This window comes from Aedes aegypti, chromosome 3 (assembly GCF_002204515.2).
Source record: "Aedes aegypti strain LVP_AGWG chromosome 3, AaegL5.0 Primary Assembly, whole genome shotgun sequence".
In the NCBI taxonomy this organism is placed as follows: Eukaryota; Metazoa; Arthropoda; class Insecta; order Diptera; family Culicidae; genus Aedes; species Aedes aegypti.
In genome coordinates, this window is record NC_035109.1 from 35,351,850 (window position 1) to 35,366,186 (window position 14,337).

Here is a 14,337-nt window from a genome sequence, read left to right on the forward strand (position 1 = left end):
TACTTAAAAAATATCACATGTAACTGTGGCTATTTTCGGCATCCTCTTTTTTTCGGCAGCCTTTCCCATAAGAACTGCAGGCAAATCTGTTCGACAATTCCACATAAGCCGCATTTTGAGGCGTATTTATTTCAATCAATGACATCCTGGCGAAATTGTTTGTTCGGAAATCTCGTCAGGGGGAAGCAGGCTTGTTAGTGGATCCCTCTTACGCTAGCTAGCAGTTTGAAGAAAAGCTCATTTTTTGTTACATTTCAGGTATTTTTTCACGTATCTTTCTTTTCATATATCCTTAAACACAAATCTAACTGAGAAAGAATGTAGCTTTCATGTGCAATAATTTTGGTCATTTTAAATTCGGTCATCTTGAATTTTATCAGAAAAAAAATGTTTCACCATTAGTGCACCATTCGTTTATAGGTAATTTTGTGGTCACCATCAAAAAGCTAACTAAGGGGTCACCCAAAAATGACATTCATCATTTGAGGGAGGAGGGTGTTCTACGAAAGTGTAACAGTCTATGTATTAGGCTTTGGGGGGGGGGGTCCTAGAAATCCCGAAAAATGATGGACGTCATATTCGAAACTTCCCTAAGAAAAAACTGAGTTAGATCAGCTTGCTTGAAACGAACGATTTTCTAAATTTAGTAAAACAACATATTTCGTACAACAAAGTAATAAGATTGAATACTTACACTGATTATTTCCTAGAGTAAACTGTAAAATGGGATTAAATTTGGGGTAAAAAATCTGGTGGCCATATTGTATTATGAAGCCATCTTGATTTTAAGCAGAAGTATGAGTTATTTAGTATGATGATACTTATCATGTTGAAATATGAAATAAAAATTGAGTTGCCACAAATACTCTGCATGAAGTTTGTGTGAGTTTTGATCATTTGTCCATGGTTTTGAAGATATTCCGATGTACCTAGAAGGCTTGACATTATTCATATTTTATTTTAATTTAAAGGTGTTTTTCCGTTTCACATTTTAATTGGAATCAGCATTGAACACAAACTAAACACAAATGCATATTAGTTCTCATGTGTATGGAATATAAATTAGTTTGATACAATTTTCTTGTGAGACTCCCTCATTAACGCCTGGGAGTACAACCGCCCTCTGGGCTTTAGCAACGCCCTCCTCGAAAGGGGATGACTAAGAAGCTCAAATTTTGCGACGACAGGGCTGCATACATTTTGTCTGGGCTGAAATGTGTAGGAAAACGTGATTTTCATTGATTTTCATGTGGTATATGAAAAAATAGCTAAAAAGTGGAAAAAAAATAAAAATTTCACCGATTGCATATTTTACCTTCCGATTATGAAAATATAACCCAATTACTGAACTCCAGCGGAAAAAAAATCGAGGTACATTCGATTTGCATAATCTGCTGGTTTAGACATAGCGTGCGGAGTTACCCTCATAGCATACTTGGAACGGATATCCTCGCAAAATCAACAAAACATTTCACTACACGTCGCCGGGCATGTGGATATAACTGTGAACAAGCTGTTTGCTTCGAACAACATTGTCTGCCCAACTACAAGTGTAATAACCGGTAGGCTATAGTCGTTGTATTTTATCCTACTGCTACAATCTAGGAAATCATGTGGGCGGTGAGGTGAATATCTCAATGTGAAATTATCACATTCTCATTCCCATTCGAGAGCTTGTCAAGCTCGAGAGGAGAGACGTTCTCCCAGCATCCCAAAGATCCCTCAATTCTCATTTTATGTAGATGTGCCCACGTTGCGAAGCCGTTAGTGGGTGCTGTGGTGGATTCCACCGTCGGGAAAAACTCACCACCCCAATCCTTGAGCGAGAGCCGACCATCAGCGAGAGATTTCCACAGCATCCCGACTGTAAACACCCCCAACAAAGCACAATTCGATGGAATCCGTTGGGGCTTAAGCATCACCTTCGGAGCATCCTGCCAGTCAGTTCATCTTGGACATCGGAGCGTTTCGGAAGGAAGATTTTCGGCCTCTTCAAAGTGTGTCACCAGGTGAAAGCACCATCATTTGAGTTGAACAGTTGAAAAAGTTGTGAGGAAGACCTACAGAAAAAAACGGAAAACCTGACCCACAACGGTTTGGTGGGACAGTGTCCTTTAAGAAGAGGGGATTTGTGTGGAACCGAAGGACCATCCGTAAGTGAGTTCGGTAGCAAGTTAACACAGTGAAAGTTGTGTGGTGCGGCATTCGAAGCGGAGTGACATTTTCAACCAACTTGTCACAGCTGTTACTCAAACGACGTTTACATCTACGTGGGAAGGAAGTTTTCCCTGAAGGCGTCGAAGCGGGCGGAAATTGATTCATTCAGTTTTTGCATGAGGGAAATCGGTTGGAAGCCAGTGTAAAAGTGTAATTCTGCAGCCCGAATTTCGGTTGCAAGTGTGGGTGGAGAAGCGAAGGTGTGGAAACTAGGCCAACCCGAGGCAGTGTCTCACCGGAGTGAACGTGCGATTACGGTTACCAGTGAGGGACGGGAAGCAGATCGGGTTAAGATTGTGGTGCATCCGGTGAAAGAAGTGGTTTGTTGACGAAGCACAGTGAGAAAGCAACAACGGTAAAACACACACAGAGTTCCCTGAGGTTCTGACTCAGTCAGAGTGGTGGAAAAGGATATTACGCAAGACAGCGACGAGACTACGTGACGGAACGTTGTCGGAAAGTTAAGTGAGATCAGGGGAGCAGCAGCTGTTTGGGAGCACCGGGCAGAAACGGGCAGGCTGTTGCCTGGTCGAAAATTTATGCCAGCTAAAGCAACCAACTGGAAGAAGTCCACGGCGGAGGAATTGAAAGTAAGAGGATTGAAATTTATGTTTTATGAAATGTTATTTAGTTTTAGTTATCACCTATACGGTTTCGCATTATGCGTTCCTCACAGTGTATTCTGTGCTGGTTAACCTTTGGCGACTCGTAATAAGTACACTGGTCACACTAAGTCACGATTATTAGTCCCTCTGTTTCACATGAAATAGAAATGGAATTGGTTCTTAATAGTGTACGACCCATAATAGTGAGCCTATAGTAGCGATATGGTTTCTTCGCGGTTAGTATAGTACAGCTCCATTGGCGTTGTCAGAGGGGAGCAGGAGTTTCACCCCGCACTCCATTCAAATGGTCGATAGTACAATTCTCACTCAAACAATTTGGTGGAAACATGTACTGCCGTGAATCGCAAGTCAGTCCCATCTGCATTTTCGCCAAAATTGAGTTGAGTTCAGTTTTCAACATCTCTTCCAATGCTCTTTCAGCTGCACTAATAAAATAATATGATTTGTTCGGAAAAATTAAGAAAAAACAGCAAGTCTAATTGTGCCATAATGAAAAGTAATCGCATATCAGCCCCACTACAGACTTTCGCACCGTGGAACACAAAAATGTAACTTGTTTTGATCATCTTTATATTTTTCTCGGAAAGATATCGTAGTGAAAAGCAAGTTGTGAAAGTTTCTTTAAGTACACATTCCGATCCTCTGGAATTTTTTGAATATTCGTATGGAAAACGAGTTTGAAAACTTCACAGCCCATTTTCTCAATGCCTTTGACAGAATTGATTTAAAATAAAGTATTTTTTAAAATAAATCAATTCAACCGTATCCAGATCATAAGTAATTGCAATGTATAATTATTTGCGAATCGATTTTGTTGAATATATTAAGAAAATTTTTGGTGGTTTCTGAATCTATTCGGGAGTTGATGATGGTAAAAGAGGGATCTTCATAACACGTCTTTCTTCTTCTTCTTGCCATTACGTCCCCACTGGGACAAAGCCTGCTTTCTCAGCTTAGTGCTCTTATGAGCACTTCCACAGTTATTAACTAAGAGCTTTCTTTGAAAAAGATGCCATTTTTGCATTCGTATATCGTGTGGCAGGTACCATGATACTTTATGCCCAGGGAAGTCAAGGAAGTTTCCATTACGAATAGGTCCTGGGCCGACCGGGAATCGAACCCAGACACCTTCAGCATGGCTTTGCTTTATAGCCGCGGATTCGGCCGACCACTCGGCTAAGGAAGGCTTTATAACACGTATGATGATCTTATTATATGATTCACAGTATAATTGAAAACTTCTCCTTCCAGAAGTTTAGTATGGAAATACAGTCTAAGTAAAACCAGGGTTCTTTGCACAAGATTTTTTTTAATTTTCCATTAGGCTGAAAGCCATTAGACCGAAGACCATTAGGACGAATGCCTTTAGACCGGAAGGGTTGTTAGGCTGAAATAACATTTATTCATTTACTACTATTTCAAATGGCTAACACATTCATTAGCGTTTTTTCCTTTTTTCAATCAAAGACTGTCCTTTCTAGACATATCTCACAACAGATATTGTGGCCTTCTAGGCAATGCAAATTTTCCTAATCTATCCTATCAATCCATTGGACCTGAACATTTATTAGGCGGCTTCTATGGGTAATGCAAATCATCTTGACCTATCCCTGTTAGTTACCTTTTAGACCTCATGGTTCATTAGAACTATCAGCCATTTCCGGCCTAATTACCCTTTCGGCCTAACGGCATTCAGCCTAACGGGAGAGAATCCATTTAAGTTAAAGTTATTAGGGGAATATTTGGCAAAGTATCTCAAGCAGAAGAATTGAGTAATTTATTGGAAAAGTCCTTTTGAAATAAATGTATAATCCAAATGGAGAATGAAGAATCGCTAGAAATATTTAGATTTTTTTTTTGGCAACGTTCTTATGATATTTCATCAAAACTCAAACTTACTTTGACAAATCTTTAGAATTTTGATAGCATAGTTCAAAAAGATTTCGTTAGAAATTTAAACATTTAAAAAGAATACTGTGCACAGTCTCTATGTTTAGCATTTTCTTCAAAACTTTTGCCTTTGATTTTTTTTAATTCCCTGAAATGTTAGGAAGGATGAAAATTATCCTATGAATTATTATTTCAAAGATTTTCATTCCATTTTTTTGGGAAATGCGCTAAAATATAATTTTGAAAATCATTTCTTCGACATTTCTGTATCAATAATAATGCAAACAAATGCGCATGACATATTGACATGAATTGTGATTGAGACTAAAAGAGTTATAAATCCCTACAGGAGTTCCTTCAGGTGTTTGTTGAGAAGATTCTTTAGATATTCCTTCAAGAATTTATTTAGAGATTCCTACAGAAGTTACCTTACGGATTCCTGCTGAGGTTCCTCGTAGGATTAATCCTGGAGTTTATCCAGGAATTCTTGAAGGATTTTTTTCAGATATTTGTAAAGGAGTTCCTCCAGAAATTCATTCAGGAGTTTCTTCAAGAACTCCTCTTATAGTTCCTTCAGGAATTCCTCTAGAAGTTCGTTCAGGAATGCTTCAAGGAGTACCTTCATTAGTACTTCCACGAGCTCCTCCAGGAGTTTCTTCAGGAATTGGTCCAGGAGTTTCTTCAAGAATTGGTCCAGAAGTTCCTTCGGGAATTCATTAAAGATTTATTTAGAAATTTCTAATGGAGTTCTCTCAGATATTCCTACTGCTAATCTTTCAGGAAGGATTTTTTAGAGGAACTGGACTAATAAACTGGACTCTAAAAATCCTTCAGAATTCGATTCAGGAGTATATTTAGCAATTCCTCCAGAAGTTGTTTAGGAAATCCTTATTTTCATTCCTCAGGAATTCCTCCAGGAGTTCGTTCAGGAATGCTTCTTGAAGTACCTTCATGCATTATTCCATGAATTTCTCCAGGAATTGGAGTTTCCTTCAGGAATTACTTCAGGAGTTCCTCCAGGAATTCCTTTCAAATTTCTTTCAGAAATTCCTCATGAAGTTTCCTCAGATATTCCTACTGGAAATCTTTCAGGAATCCCTCCAGGAGTTCCTCTACACACTCCTTCAGAATTTGATCGAGAAGATCCTTTATAAATTCCTGAAGAAGTTGAGTTCTTGCAGGAACTCCTCCAAGAGTTCTTTCAGTAGTTGCTTTGGTTATTCCCTCTGAAATTCCTCCAAAAGTTTCTTCAAGAATTGGTCCAGATAGTCCTTCAAGAATACCTCCAAGAGTATATTTAGGAATTCTTCCAAGAGTTCACACAGTAATTCCTTCAGGAATTTTTCCAGGATTTCCTTCAAGAATTGCTCCAGAAATTCCTTCGGTAGCTCCTTCAGGTATTTCTCCAGGAAATCTTCCAGGAGTTTTTTCGGGAATTCCTCCAGGAGTTCCTCCATAATTTCCTCTAGGGTTTTTTCCAGATATTTCTCCAAGAAGCTTTTCAAGAATTCATCCCGAAGTTACTTCAGGAGCTCTTTCAGAAGTTCCTCTGGAAAATCCTTCCGGATTCCTTTATGGATTCTTCCAGGAGTCCCTTCAGGAATTGCTCCAGGAGTTCATTCAAAATTCTTCTAGGAGTAGCTTCATGAATTCTTCCACGAGTTCCTCCAGGAGTTTATTGCAGGAATTAGTCCAGGATTTCCTTCAGGAGTTGCTCCAAGATTTTCTTCAGGAATTCCTTCAGAAATTCCTCATGGTTTTCTCTAAGCTATTTCTACTGGAAATTTTTCAGAAACCCCTCCAGGAGTTCCTCTAAAAATCCTTCAACATATGATCCAAGGGATCCTTAAGGAATTCCTCCAGAAGTTTCTTAGGAATTCCTCAAATTTCATTCTTCAGGAATTCCTCTTGAAGTTCCTTAAGGAATTCTTCCAGGAGTTTCTTCAGGTATTGGTCCATATGGTCTTATAGGAATTTCTTCATTTGTATATTCAGGAATTCCTTCAAGAGTTCCTACAGAAATTGCTTCAAGAATTTCTCCAGTGGTTCATCCAAGAATTGCTCCAGAAATTCGTTCAGAAGCTCCTTCAGGAATTTCTCCAGGAAATCTTCCAGAGTTTTTTTTCGGGATTTCCTCCATACATTCCTCCAAGAGGCCCTTCAGGAATTCATCCAAATGGTTACTTCAAAAGCTATTTCAAGAGTTCCTCTATAAAATCCTTCAGGAGTTTCTTTAGAAATTCTTTCAGGAGTTTCTTGGGGATTTCTCCAGGAATTCTTCAGTAATTCCTCTAGAAGTTCGTTCAAGAAGCAATCCAGAAGTTTCTTCAGGAATTTCTCCGAAAATTTCCTTCAGGAATTCTTTCAGGAGCTAGTTTAGAAACTCTTTTAGGAGTGCCTTCAGGCATTCCTCCAGCAGTTCCTCCCAGAATTCCTCTAGGAGTTTCTCCAGAGATTACTCCAGATGTTCCTCTAGGAGATCATCCAAATATTCCTCCAGGAGGCCCTTCATGAATTTCTCCAGAAGTTACTTCAGGAATTCTTCCAGGAATTACTTCAGCAGTTCCTCTAGAAAATCCTTCAGGAATTCCTTCAGGATTTTTTTTCAGGAGTATCCTCCAGCAATTTCTTCAGAAGTACCTCTACCACTTCCTTCAGGACTTTCTCCAAGAGTTTTTTCAGGAATTCTTATAGGGTTTTTTGTAAGAGTTTGTCCAGGAATTTCTTCATGCAGTCCTCCAAGAGTTCCACGAAGGGTTCTTTAAGAAGCTCCGCTAGAGATCCCTAACGAGTTCTTCCAGAAGTTCCTCCTGGCATCCCTTAAGGGATTCCTTAACAAGTTCCTCCAGAAATTTTCCTTTATGGATTCTTCCAGGAGTTCCTTCAGAAATTTCTTTTGGAGTTTTTTCAGGAATTATTCTAGAATTGCTTCAGAAATATCTCCAGAAGTTCTTCCAAGGATTTACAGAAGTTTCTTTAAAGATTCCTCCTTTCAGGGCTTCCTCCAAGAGTTCTTTCAAGAATTCCTGGTGGAGGTTCCTTCAGGAATTATTCCATGAATTCTTTCAGGAGTTATTATAATAATTCGTCTAGCAAGTCCTCCATGTAGTCCTCCAGGAGTTTCTCCAGGGATTCCTACAAAAGTTCCTCGATTCTTGAAGAGATCCCTAAGGTGTTCATCCAGGAGTTCCTTCAGAGATTTCTCCTGGAGTTTCTTCAAGAATAATTCCAGGGTTGTTTCAGGAATATCTCCTAGAAGTTCTTTCAGGGATGCCTCTAGTATTGTTCCAGAAGTATCCTCCAAAATTCCTCCAGGAGCTCCTTTATGAATTTCACCAGGATTTTTTTTTCAGGTATTCCTTCACAAAGGGGATTCTCCCATGAGTTTTTTTTTTTTCAGTAATTTCTCCAAAAGTTTTTTCACTCAACTAATCCCTTAAAAAAATATTCCAGAAACACTGGAGGAATTCGTAAAGAAACTCCCGTAGGAGTTCTTGAAGGAATTCTTCCGTTGATATTTCTAGAAACTTTGTCAGGATTTACTCCAGGTAGTTCTACGAGAAATCTTCCAGATATTTCTTCAAAAATTCCTCCTAAGTACCCTGGAGGATTTCTTGATGGAATTATTGGATGAAATTCTGAAGATATCTTTAAAGGAACCTCTTGCATACCCGGATGAAATTCTGGAGAAATTTCCGGAAGAAGGCATAATTATTAGAGTGTTTGAAGGAAAAAGCGTTTTTTTTTTCAAGAGATTCGCCTAAAATATCTTCATTCTTATCAGAATTCCTCGAAGAACTCAACTAAAAACTTGTACAAGTAGGGCAAAATGGTCCAAAATGCTACTTTAAGGATTTGTGTCGTTTTCTCTTAATGAGATCTACTTTTTAACACTATTCTAAGTCCTAACAGTAACTTTATAATATTTGCTAGCTACCACATTGAAAACATTTCTAAAATTTGAATTTTTTCAACGGTCTTAAATCGTGTAGAAAAGTTGGTTGAAAAATGGGGGTGGTTCAAAACGACCGAATGGGTGGGGTAGAATGCCATTTAGTATGGAGAACTAGTAGTTAGCAACCATGTTACTCCATGAATTTGCTCTGTGGTATGGAAACGCTCGTTCGATAGTAAAATCATCGAAAAACCTTAATATTTAGGCAAAAAAGTGAATAATGTTGAATTTCACCAGGAATTTAAGGAAAAATTTATGAGTTTATGTTTAAGGGTTGTAGCGGCATATCTTAGGAGAACATATTTCAATATCTTTTGGCAAAGAATACAAATGTAAACGCTGTAGGGATGGTTTAATGAGGTGAGCCATTTTACCCCATCAGTGTGTCTTGGACCATGTTCCCCTACACAACCAGAAATCATTCCAGGTATTCTTTCACAAGTTTATCCGCTTCAAGACTCAATGCAAGAGCCGACAGTTCGAAAAAATCATAAGTGAAAGGTTTGATAACCTAAAAAGATATAATCAAAGACATTTTTTAATTCCACCACCAGTTATTGCAAGCATTTGATTATATTAGGGGGCGGACCTGGTGTAGTGGTTAGAACACACGTCTCTCATGCCGAGGACCTGGGATTGAATCCCATCCCCGAGATAGTCACAAAAAAATTCAGTGACGACTTCCTTCGGAAGGGAAGTAAAGCCGTTGGTCCCGAGATGAACTAGCCAAGGGCTAAAAATCTCGTTAACCCTTCCATTACCAACCCCCCTAAACGAGTGTTGGGGAAAACACGTTTTGGGCTGTAACTTTTTTGTTTTTTGATATTTTTAAACCAAATTTTGACACAAGAAGCGCATATCTTTCTAGTTTGAGGGCTTGGACAGAATTTTAGGATTGGTCACCTGGTTCCGGAGTTATTCCGGAATCAAAATGGGTGTTTCGAAATGGCCACTTTCGAAAAAGTGAATTTGCTATATGAAATCAGCTGATTTTTTGCAATGATTAGCTCTATAACGATGAGGACGGATGTCTACAAGGCCATCATGGTCATTGCATGCCGCGGATCACAATTTCCGGATGTTCCGGGAAACCGGTTCCGGGGCCATTTTTGGAAGCGAGTAAATACTATCATGCAACACATCAAACTTCATGATTTTTCAAATAATTGCATTCAATGACTGAGCTGCACAGTTCAGAACCCATTTGGCCACTTTGGAACCAGTATCCGGGTTTCAGAGGAACCGGTTCCAGGGTCAATCATTGAAAATCAGTAAACAATGTCATGCGACACATCAAACTTTATGATTTTTCAAATGATTACATTCTATGACTGAGTTGCATAGCTCAGAACCCATTTGGCCTTTTTGAAACCGGTATCCGGGTTTCCGAGGAACTGGTTGGGAGTCAATTATTAAAAATCAGTAAACATTGTCATGCGACACCTCAAACTTCGTAATATTGAAAGTCATTACATTCTATGGGTGAGCTGCAAAGCCTGGGACCTATTTGGCCATTTTGGAACCGATTTCCAGGATTATAGGTATACTAATGCGAGAAAAGTTACTTTGACAAAAACAACTGTGGAAGTGTTTATTGACCACTAAACTGAGAATAATGCTCTGTTCCAATTGGGACGTAATGCCGAGAAGAAGAAAAATAAAACTACGTGATGGATCGTCCTCTGAAAGTTAAGTGGTACAAGGGAAGCAGCATCTGTCTGTGAAAGCACGGGACAGAAACGAACAGGCCGAGCTGCTGAGTTTCGAGTGGAAAATTTGTGCCAGCTGGAGCAACCATGTGGAAGAAGCCCATGGCAGAGGAATTGGAAGTAAGAGGATTGTAATTTAATTTTTGGAAACCTTCGGTGAAAATGTGATTTGATATGTTTCCGTTCTTTCTGGCTGCCGTTTGTGTCGTCGTCGTCGTCAGGGTGAATTTTACGAGAGCTGTGTTTTTTTTGTAGGTTGAGTTGCCAATGACGACTCCAGCTGGTTGGAGGGTTTTCTGAGTGGGTGCTGGATTTCATGCCCACAATTAGGTACCTTCCGTTGATTGCTTGTTTATTTGATAATAAAATGGCAATTTGTGACGGTTAAGGAAACGTTCGAAATTCGAGGGTGCTGAGTGGGTCATTACTTTCCAGGGATGGTTTGATGATTATTGTGCTCAGGGGGATGTTTGGTTAATGCTTTTGGATTAAGGTCCCAGGAGCACGTTTCAGTTGGAATTCTTGGAAGAGTACCGGCCAGAGAATATGGGTTGTTGATAGGGTCGTTAATGTTTCTTTTTAGTAGGTTGCAGAATTGGATATTGCTTCAACAGTACAGTCTTGTTCTAATAATTTAAACAGCTAGGGAAATAATATAATCAAGGCCCATTGATGTAGTAAAAATAAACTGTGATATTACATCTTTTTAACTACACTTCAATTGCGTCCGGAATGTTATGTAATATCACATACAGATAGTTTAAATAGCACGAATATAATCACATGATTTAAGAGAACAAATTAAAAATGAATGCATTGAAGCTAATCACTTACTGTTTCGGATCGGTAGGAGAAACACGCTCTTTTAGCAGCCATTGTAGCTTTAAAGCTGTAATTATTAAGGATTTTAGTTTCAATTAATCATTTTTACATCTAAAAACTTACATTTTCGTGCTTATCTCGACGCTACCGAAACTACTCGATTTTCTTGATGCACTTTACTGTGTGCCACTAATATAATTCCTAGGTATAACAAATTCATTACTTTTATTGTTCGATTAAGATTAGGTTATATTGCATGTCTTACTTGTAAGAAAATTGTTGACGGAATATATTCAACGCCGTATTCTTCCGTACTGTAATTTTTCGTTCTAGGAACTATAATAAATTTAGGAATAATAAAACTTTTGAAACCTTTTAGAATATTAAATTTACCTTTACTTGAAGCAAATTGCAAATTTAAGACTGTATTATAGTTTTTTTTCAACTGCCGACGCTAGTCCAACCAAATTTTTCTGTCAACAGCTTCTATTTTGCCATCTCATCATACGTTGACGTTTCTTCATTCTACGTCAAACGTTCTGCTGTGGGTGATACGGAACTCACAAGGACGTTACTGAATTCGATTGCCCTGTGGTTCTTCCACACTTACAACAATTTGTTTTTTTTTTTTATAGTTTTGTTTTTCTCCTTTTAGACACTAAACTGTAATGTGTAAGTGATAAATGAAGAGCACCAATTTTCGTGCCATCACTAGACAAGTTTTTCATCCACTTTTAAGATTTGTTCCTACTTTGTTCGATTTTCGACATCAGCTGTAAGGTCATCAGTGTCGCGCATTAGACTCGACTTACTATGACAGACTTATATTATTTTTTACTTCTTTCAAATGTCCTCCCGTACTGTGCTTTTCTCAGTATGTTTCTGCTAGTTTTTGCCATTCCTGTAAATATTGGTTGATTTACCATCAATCCATAGTGTCCAATTGATTCATTTCGCTGCAGGCATTGATTTACGATAAGAACTGCCAACACATTCGATCAAAACAGGAGACTGTTCCTTACCAACCTTATTTCTACCACTATTCGCCTTTCGAGAGTAAACATTATAAATCTTGCTCAATTACAGCAAAAAGTACCATCCATTTATCTTCCAACCTCGGCAACCGATCGCGCGGCGGCGTAAGAACACTAGAAGAACTCCAACCAGTATTCTCCATCGCAAGCAAAATAGAAATTTATGCCCCGTCAAGGGACTTTGGCCTTTTCCTTGCCGCCGCCACCATATCGCTCTCGCACGCTCTCTCAGACAGTAATTTGAAATTCGATGCGGGAAAGTTGTTCCATGTCGGAGACCGGCCGGTTCCGGCCAACCAATACTATAGCCATCATCGGCGTATCGTAAGCCGGGTGGAAGTCAAACTGTGCCCCGAGAAGAACGATTGTAGGGTTGGTGAGTTTTCCCCGTCTACTAAACCATGTGCTCGATTCCTTCGTGATCCATTTCGAGACGAATGTTGAATTCATAAGGAACAGTACCTTAACCATTCAATCTGTAACTATGAAAAAATATCGTTATTAAGCGAACGTTTCAATGATGGTTGACGCAAGAATTTCAGACATTATTAATTTGGAGTTTTTCCAGCACATCTGTAAGTTTTTCCCTTTCCGTTTATAGGTTTAGAAAACGAGAAAGAGAGAGGCGAAAATTAGGTCAACTAAAATTTATGCTTTGAACGTCATTACGAAAGAGAGATGCAAACCGCCACTCGACACTGAAACTATTTGTCCTTTTCTCTTTATGTTTTATGTATTTACGAACGTAAAAGCAGAAGGGATTTCATTTTTTGTGCTTACTTATAGTTCGACCTTCGTAACAGATAGACATAATGTAATTTATAGAAGAAATAGTTAATAAAGAAATTAGTGTAGAAGTAGTGTAGTACTGTGAATAAAGGCGTTTATAATAAAGTGATGTTGTGTGATTGTTAAAAGTGGTTTACTTACCTTTTCGGACCGGAATACGACCATACTTACCTGGAGCGTCGACACTATACTCCACTGCACTGTGACGTCACGCATCAATTTTGACAGGTACTGGTCCTGTTGTTTACAGTTTGGACTTAGTACTTTTTTCGAATCATTCTTAATTTCGTGAAAGTTTGCTGCGAGGAGAGGTCAAATCCACTACAGATACCCACGGATCGTATTATTCTCTCTTTCTACCGTGGAAAATCGTCACCATCAGCATGCTGGTGATAGAAATGCGAAGATGAAAAAATGATGGAAAAAACGACTAAGTCCGACACGAAAACAACAGGACCAGCAGCTGTCAAATAAGTGAGGTTAGGCTCGTCATATGCAGCGCTCTATAACCCTCGTCCCCGTTGTTGCTATCGTCATCGTTGTACCTGTAAAAGAGAAAGGAGATTTCGGGGCCAAACTGTGTCACCAGCAGTGGGCATTGGATTCAATCACCAAAAATAACGGTTGGAACACATACGGTAGGTCACAACAGTACCTTATAATATTAACCTTCATCCAGCCAACATACTTTTTAATGCTGAAAAACACACTAGGAACTGCATAACTTTCTTAATGGATTTTGGTGAAATTTTCAGAAGTTCCCGAAAAACTCTTCTAGTTTAAAGTCAGAATGTTTTGGAAATATGGTCCAGGTGGTTCCGGAGTTATTCCGGATTGTCTTGGGATACCAAAATTGGCCACATCATCCCTGCAACGGATATCTCAGGATCCTTATGAGCTTGACGGTTGATGTCTACGGCAAAGTTGTTTAGTGGACCGAGAGCTATCTGACAGTGAAAACTCTGTTTGGGAATTTGTCCGCTAGGTGGCGGTAGTAGCATTTTTTCTTAATTTTTTTATAACTCATGATCCTGATGAGCTAGTATCTTCAGCAAAGTTGTTCAGAAGCGCGAGTGTTATATGGCAGTGTACAATCTGATTGGTGATTCGTTACCTTGATCAACTGAATTTTAGAACTAGGCAAGTTTTTACTTACTTTTTAGTGGACTCATTATAATTTTTAACTATGCAGATTTTGAGTTTGAAGATATATTTAAGATTCACAGCAATCAGATTTATATGGTAATCCAAAATTTTTCAACTCCACGAGAGATAAAATGAAAACACCCAATCGA

General features: G+C 38.8%; 1 protein-coding gene across 4 annotated transcripts in view; it reads left to right on the forward strand.

Annotated features, from left to right (window-relative positions):
- The first annotated feature begins 1,905 nt into the window (after window positions 1-1,905).
- The window catches only part of LOC5572262 (KH domain-containing, RNA-binding, signal transduction-associated protein 2), a 485,459-nt gene continuing 473,027 nt past the window's right edge, over window positions 1,906-14,337 (forward strand). For all 4 annotated transcript variants that reach the window (XM_021850429.1, XM_021850432.1, XM_021850430.1 and 1 more), the window contains exon 1: window positions 1,906-2,807. The gene's annotated coding sequence lies outside the window, so the exon portion shown is untranslated. The remainder of the gene's footprint in view (window positions 2,808-14,337) is intronic.